The sequence below is a fragment of the Curcuma longa genome, chromosome 12 (assembly GCF_044706935.1).
Source record: "Curcuma longa cultivar G26 ecotype Majalengka, Jawa Barat chromosome 12, ITB_CL_G26_1.1, whole genome shotgun sequence".
NCBI lineage: Eukaryota > Viridiplantae > Streptophyta > Magnoliopsida > Zingiberales > Zingiberaceae > Curcuma > Curcuma longa.
The window spans coordinates 1331784-1340004 of record NC_133872.1 but is presented as its reverse complement, the minus strand read 5'-3'; the positions used below and the strand labels follow the sequence as shown (position 1 = coordinate 1340004).

The window sequence follows — 8221 nt, the reverse complement described above, 5'->3', positions numbered from 1 at the left end:
ATAGGAACTTCCAGTGACATCCTTCCTTTTATTCATGCCATCTTAATGGTCCGAGTCAGTCAGGGCCTTTATGGACATTGTGCTTAAATGTTGATATATACAGGTTGCTTCCTAAATCTTCTACTGGCTTCTGCAGATTAATTTGACACTTGTACTCTTTGTTTCCTTGTTGATTCCTTTTTATGAATCTCTTTCGCAGTTTGGTTGCAAAATTTTTGTCATTGCATCATTCAAGGATACTTGCTATATTGAGATTTTGCCAAGAGATCAGAAGCCTAATCGAGGTATATTTTGATAATGTCTGATTTTGTCCACCTTATCATAGTTAGACCTTCCAACATCACAACCAAATTATAGCAGACTGAGGTTTGAATTCGGCAATATGTTTCCGTAGGTGCACTTGCACATGCTTGTGTGCTAACTTTCGCGTGCGTGTGTGTTTGTTTGTGTATATGTATATACTTTTGTTTTTCTTAATTACCTCTACTTCTGAGCTTAGATAATAGATCATCTATCTTTTAATGCAGTCCTTTTCTTAAGCTTTTGGGCTGAGGTGCATTATAACTCAATTTATCCGGAGGGTGGTAAGTGCATCATATTTCTCTCTGTATCAATTAACAACAGTTTTATAAATGGGCCTCAACCGGAGGTTAATTGTTTATGATTTTATTCAAAGGTATTTTGTTGTTCTTGCGTTGGAACATCCTGAAATACATCTAAACGTTAAAATTATAGTCTTGGGCAATGAATTTTTACCGAAGTTACTTATACACTCTTTTGAGGCAAGCTTACTCCATGCTCAACTCATTTTATGCTCATGTGATATATTTCATCGTGAACACGCTTGTTTGTAAGTTTGTTTGCAGGTAGATTCATTTATAACTTAGTAAGTGTAATGATATTTTAAATTCAGGGGCTTGCTTATTTTATAAATCCAATTACACAGTATTGGAAAAAGGAAAAATGAAGCATATGAATCATAATCCGTCCTGACTTGCTTTCCCCCGAGTTTGAACAGCAAAAGATACTGGTTCTGGTTTGGTTCTGAGTCTATTCTTCTTAGTTTCATGTTTCCTTGGTTGGATTCATAATTTTTTTCTTCACTCGATGGTGTTTCATATGAGGGAAGGAAAAGTTGGACCCTCTATCCGTCTCTCACTTTCTTTTGCTGGCAGAAAACAGAGTTAGGACATGAGCAACAACAATGAATTGTTTTATTACAAACCATTTATTGGTGTAATCTTCCAGATCCTTGTCCATAAGTTTAAGTTTTTCCCACTTTCTTTTTGGGTTGTTCAGATCTCCGTACTGGTGTCGCGAAGAAGAAGAAATGGTGGAAGTTTGGAAACAAACATTGAATCAAAGTGGCAATATTTTTGCTTCATACTCAACATGGTACAAGATTCATGCTATCTTTTACATGACATCCCAATTCTGTTCGATGTTGTTTACTTGTGTTTTTGATGTCTGATTATGATATGTTAGGCGCTTCATGAATATTGGTTATGTGAAACTCTCTTGGTTTATTAAAACTAGTTATTTGTAATAAAATTCTATATATGCTTGGCGCTTCAAGATTATTGGTTATATGAATATTAGTAAATATAGTGTATTAGTTCGATGTGAATCAATGTGTTTGATAATATTGTGCAGTTTATATAATCAGTCTGATGTGAATTGGTGATTTGTTCTTCAAGATCAGTTTATTTTGTTCATAAAAATGATGACTGTTGCTTATTTGCAATTTTATATATGTAAATTTTAAAATTACTTACATATTTGAGCTATTTATGTCGTATTGATTTTTTTTAATATTTATTGGTGTTTGAAAGAAAATTCTCAGCCCCCAAGCCTAAAATTAAATATTTATAAATCATTTCATTGGACATCAATGGTGTAGAAATATAATAGATTTTTATTTTCTTTCTCATAATTTAAAAAAAAAAAAGAGAACATTTTCGCGTATTCTCTCTAATAAACCGTGCCTCACTTTTGGGACCATGAGGTGAAGTAACAGCGAAAGAGCGATATGGCGCACGCGCCACGTGGAAATCCGGACGCATTGCGTCACAAAACCACTGTGTATCTTAAACCTATCCCGCCCTCTCTTATTCCCAATTCCGCTCTCAAGTACTCCGGTGTCACTTATTCTCTCCTCTCTGTCTGTTTTTTCTGTTGAGCAGTAGGAGGTGATTTGGAGGCAACTTAAGTTAATTGTTTGCGTTAGGGCGGGAGGAGATTTTTTTTGGTAGAATGCATTAGGCTTAAAATAATTTGAGACTTACCGGATCTTTCATAATCTGTATTCTCTAGTTTCATAATATCTTGCCCTTCCTCTTGGATTTCTCTTTTTCCACTCTTTTTTAGGTTCAATAATAACATGTCATCCAACAGCAATTAAGGTTGAGTATTCGATTAAAATCAAATCGAATCGAATCGAATTAATCGAAAACTGAATAAATTGATTTTTTTTCGGACCAACTGAACAAACCGAATTTTTCAATAAAGATCGAACAAACCGAACTGATATTTTATCGGTTAATTCAATTTTTGACCGAATTAACCAAATTAATAAAAAATTTTAAATATTATAAAAATATACTAATTAATTAGAGATTTATAAATTTATTTACTTAAAATTTATAATTTTTTTTTATAGTTTGGTTAATTCGGTTTATTCGATTTAATCGAATAAGGAATTTTAAAATCGAAATCGAACCGAATTAATTGATTTTAAAAAAAAATAACTGAAATTCTAAAATAACCGAACTGATTTTAATTTGATTTAACCGAATTGTTGCTCACCCCTAACAGCAGCGCACTCGTCCCAAAATAGGTATTTGTTTGACATTCTTTTTCAAACTTATTGAGAAATATCTGAAGATTATGCAATTCTTTGTTTACTTTCCTTGTTTTTATTATAATTTTCTTAGTTTTTCTTGTACTAGACCTTTCGGTGTTCGTGCATATGTATTCTTTAATTGATATGTATATGCAAAAATAGAAGCATCAAGGTATGTTTGTTAATTGTAAATACCATGGAAGTACATTTATTTCACTATATTTTAGCAGACTAAAACTTCTTATATATGGATCAAAATAAAGAATGGGCCGATTCAACAAGTTGAAGAAGAATTTTTGGCAGCGTGCCCAATGATTCATGGAGAGATGTTTGGGACCGGCAAGGATTCCTCTAAGAATAATCCCATCCATTTGCCAGAAGTAGTCAGTCCAGCCATGCTGAGTTTGATACTTTATTACTGGAGATTTCATCGAATTCTATATCGGTCATTAAATTAGGGATCGAATCCCAAATCAATTGCTAAAATTAACGATCGAATTCCAATTTGGTCGTTAATTTGCGACCGAATTCGAATTTCGATCGTTAATTTTAGCGACCGATTTTACATTTCGGTCGCTAATGGCTACATTAATATTTTTAAAAAATTACCACAGCATTCCCATGATTATATTTACATACAATCAACATTAAAACTCTTCAGTAAATGATTTAGATATGACAGATAGACAGGTCTATATAATTATCAGCAGTCTCTTATGAATTTGTGATGATGCAACTACTAATTGTGTATAGTTGATGTGCTATGTATATAAAGGAAGATGCTAATCCTTTTAGCTTATACCTGAAAGTTGGTGATATTCTTCCTCAGGATTCAACTACGATCCCAAGTAATGATTACTCAAACTCAGAAGGTGATTTGGATCAAGAAAAGATAAGCGAAAATGATAGGTGAGACATTGGCTTACATTTGCACAGTTTCCATAACTTATCTTGATCTTGCATTTTGTTGAGACAGCCTTGAATCATAAATTGCTCTGTATTATTTACTTTTGTAATTTTAAGTTAGCTTAAAATTTGACAATAAATTAAAATTTTTTGCTTACATTTTCAATATGTTCTTGTGTTTATGTTATTTTAAAATGTTATTTGCAAAAGTCACAAAATCTTGCATTTACTTTGTCTTAGTCGCAAATGAATTTGTGGCTTGTAGATGTGCAGGCCATTTGTAGGCACCCCAATAGTGCTATTTATAATTTGGAACGCTTTATTTATTTATATTTGCAAGATAGTTGCAGATTTTGCTAGGAAGCTAAATGTAGATGACTACTCCTAGTAACTTAGAGTAGTTTCTGCCATGTGGATATATAAAGGTTTGTCTTGCACTTTCACTGTATCTTTATTAGATTATCATCTTCTAACATCTACTGTAATAACTTCTACTGTGCACTGAAAGCATGTTCAAATATTATATGCTAAAGTTATAACGCTGTTGACATTTCTCTTTGTTTTGTTAGAAATCCTTCATTTAGAATTATTGAAACACACTAGATCCTTGGGGCTTCCAGTCAAAGATTACACGTTTGAATCCATGTAACAACACTATTAGAAGTTTGAATACCTATAACAACACTGTTGGGATGCTCTTGCTCCAAACAAGTGGTCAAGATAAAAAAATATTAAAACATGAGAATTATAATTCTAATTATCAGAATATTACACTACAAAAATAATCTCAATTAGCGATCGACATTTTGATCGCTAATCTGTCACTAAATCCGTTTACTCGATCGATTAGCGACCGATTTAAAAAATTGTTAAAAATTCACCGTAATTCAATTTAGCGACCGAATTCAAATTTAATCGCTAATTAACGGCCGAATTCAAATTCGGTCGCTAAATTTAGGGACCAATTTAGGATTCAGTCGCTAAATTTAGCGACCGAAATTCACAATCAGTTGCTAAAAGTAGGGACCGAATCTCAAATCGATCGTTAAAAATAGGGACCGAATTGTAAATCAATTGCTAAATTAGCGATAGAATCCCAAATTGGTCGCTAAAATTTGAGACCGAATCCTAAATCGGTTGTTAAATTAGGGATCGAATACCAAATCGGTCGCTAAAATTAACGACCGAATTCCAATTCGATCGTTAATTTTAACGACCGATTTTACATTTCGATCGCTAATAGCTACATTAATATTTTTAAAAAATTATCACAGCATTCCCATGATTATATTTACATATAATCAATATTAAAACTCTTTGGTAAATGATTTAGATATGACAGACAGACAGGTCCATATAATTATAAGTAGTCCTTTATGAATTTGTGATGATGCAACTACTAGTTGTGTATAGTTGATGTGCTATGTATATAAAGGAAGATGCTAATCCTTTTAGCTTATTCTAGAAAGTTGGTGATATTCTTCCTCAAGATTCAACTACGATCCCAAGTAATGATTACTCAAACTCAAAAGGTGATTTGGATCAAGAAAAGATGAGCGAAAATGATAGGTGAGACATTGGCTTACATTTGCACAGTAATAGTTTTCATAACTTATCTTGATTTTGCATTTTGTTGAGATAGCCTTGAATTATAAATTGCTCTGTATTATTTATTTTTGTAATTTTAAGTTAGCTTAAAATTTGACAATAAATTAAAAATTTTTGCTTACATTTTCAATATGTTCTTGTGTTTATGTTATTTTAAAATGCTATTTGCAAAAGCCACAAAATCTTGCATTTACTTTGTCTTAGTCGCAAATGAATTTGTGGCTTGTAGATGTGCAGGCCATTTGTAGGCACCCCAATAGTGCTATTTATAATTTGGAACGCTTTATTTATTTATATTTGCAAGATAGTTGCAGATTTTGCTAGGAAGCTAAATGTAGATGACTACTCCTAGTAACTCAGAGTAGTTTCTGCCATGTGGATATATAAAGGTTTGTCTTGCACTTCACTGTATCTTTATTAGATTATCATCTTCTAACATCTACTGTAATAACTTCTACTGTGCACTGAAAGCATGTTCAAATACTATATGCTAAAGATATAACGCTGTTGACATTTCTCTTTGTTTTGTTAGAAATCCTTCATTTAGAATTATTGAAACACACTAGATCCTTGGGGCTTCCAGTCAAAGATTAGACGTTTGAATCCATGTAACAACACTATTGAAAGTTTGAATACCTATAACAACACTGTTGGGATACTCTTGCCCCAAACAAGTGGTCAAGATAAAAAAAATATATTAAAACATGAGAATTAGAATTCTAATTATCAGAATATTAATTGTGATTCTTGAATCTCAATAGTGGTTGGAATTTCTATGTTCCATCAACGTTTTTTGCTAGAGTACTTGATCCATTCACATATTATTGTCATGAGAAGTAAACAATGACAGCATGGCACGAGTCTCAATTATTTGTGTTTGCTACATGATGTTATCCTACAAATTGAATACTCATGTTCAATGATAATTTAGCAAAAACCTCCTGATCAATTAAAATCTATTTTGAATCCATCCAAACACAAGATTTGAGATATTTATCAGTGGGAGTTTGTTTAAAATTTCTTTTAGGAATTGTGTCCAAGCATACTACAAAGACATTCAGATTTCAGACAACAAATTTTGGACAAGGCATCAAAGCCTTTGTGCGCCTAGCTGCGTTAAGTTGGCTTGCCTGCGATCACACACACCAACTAAATCTTCAGTGTGGGTATATGGTTCAGCCTAGTTTTAACTCGATTCTGAGCCCTTATATGAGCCTACCCAGCCGAGCCCTATGCCGTAGGTTATTGCACAATCACTACCAACAATGTATCTTAAATGACAATCAGATTAGTTACATCAGTACTGATATAATTTTACCGAGTAGATTAATTAATTAGTTATAATTTGTAAAATTTTTCTGTTCCACCAAATAAGTAGATTCATAATTGAATCATTAAATCTGGGCCTTCACTGTCAAGAGGTTAATGCATAAGATAAAATGATTATATATATATATATTCCTAGCTAATCATCATCAAGTAGCCCGTCTAAAAGGTGGGATATCGAGTTTTCTCCCTCATAATAAATATCATCATGAGGTATGAAATCAATATCAATATGAATCATTAAAATTACACAGATATCATATTGATCGCCACACCTATTTAATTACGAGTAAGTATCCACGAATTCAATGTCATTCATAAAAAATGAAATAACTACGAAGTACCTCCTCAAATTTTTTTTTATTGTTATTTATATGTGTTATGCTTTATCTATGTCTAAAGCATCTACAACGCTAGTTAATAACATCCTTACTAACCCATCCCATATATATTTTTTTATTTTTTTATTTTTTAATTATTAAATTAGAATGTTATAATAGATTAGTGTTGCGGATGCTCTAAATCTATACGAATATAAAAATAGTCTTTACGTGCCTTCAAACATGTGTGAATAGCATTTAATATCATCTCGATTGATTGTGACCATCCCTGATGCTATGTTTACTTCACATAAGGGATGAAGAAAAGAAAAGAATCCCTAGGAAAAATAAATCCAGAAAGAAAATCTCAGTACCTCCAGAGTAAACGGAGGAAAGGATCCACACACGGAGGAAAGGATCCACACACTGTAGCGTTTTCTCTGCCGCGACAAAACAGGCGCAGGGTCTTCTTCCTCCTCGACAAACAGAGGAAAGCATCCCATGCTTCGGCTGAGCACGATCACCGCTGGCAGCGTGGGAGAGAAGTCGCTGGAGGATGCCGCCGGAGGAAGCTTGCTGCCGGAGAGGAAGCTTCCTGCCCCTTTCCCTTTTCCCTTGCATGAGTCGACTGCCGGAGAGGATGTCGCCGGAGGAAGCTTGCTGCCGGAGAGGAAGCTTCCTGCCCCTTCTCCACCTCTACCAGGTGCTTCATCTAGTGTGCCGGCGGCGAGCAGGGGACGGCGGCAGAGGAGAAGAAGAAGAACCGGCGGCAGAGGAGGAGAAAATCGATTGCGCCGGAGGAGAAGAAGGGAAGAATCAGGTGCGGTGCGAGAGGGATTTCACTGAGTAATTTTTATTTTTATTTTTTTCCGTCCGTCCGTAGCTTTCCGCCCAATTTTGGAGTGACGGATTTTGCGGGAGAAATTGATCCGCTGATGGATAGAATTTTCATCATTTCTTAAAAAGTTGTAAAAGTAAACGATGGATGGATACATACGGAAGAAAATTTTCCTTTGATTTACTTTCCATCCTCCCAAGTAAACAGAGCATGAATGTCACTCCATCCAAGGAGCATCGCCGTTCATTCCAGGTCAAACTAGCAATCAGTGCAATAACGACAATAAATATATTTCCATCTTGTAAAGATTTATTTAATTTAGTATCCTGAAAAAACATATATATATATATATATATATATATATATATATATATATATATA

The 8221-nt window shown here is 33.7% G+C and overlaps 1 long non-coding RNA gene across 1 annotated transcript; it reads left to right on the top strand.

The window, feature by feature from the left end:
- The first annotated feature begins 198 nt into the window (after nucleotides 1-198).
- LOC141842990 (uncharacterized) lies at nucleotides 199-1575 on the top strand. Its single transcript, XR_012603005.1, has 3 exons — nucleotides 199-284; nucleotides 528-584; nucleotides 1300-1575. It is a non-coding gene; the product is annotated as an uncharacterized LOC141842990 (long non-coding RNA).
- The last annotated feature ends 6646 nt before the right edge of the window (nucleotides 1576-8221 follow it).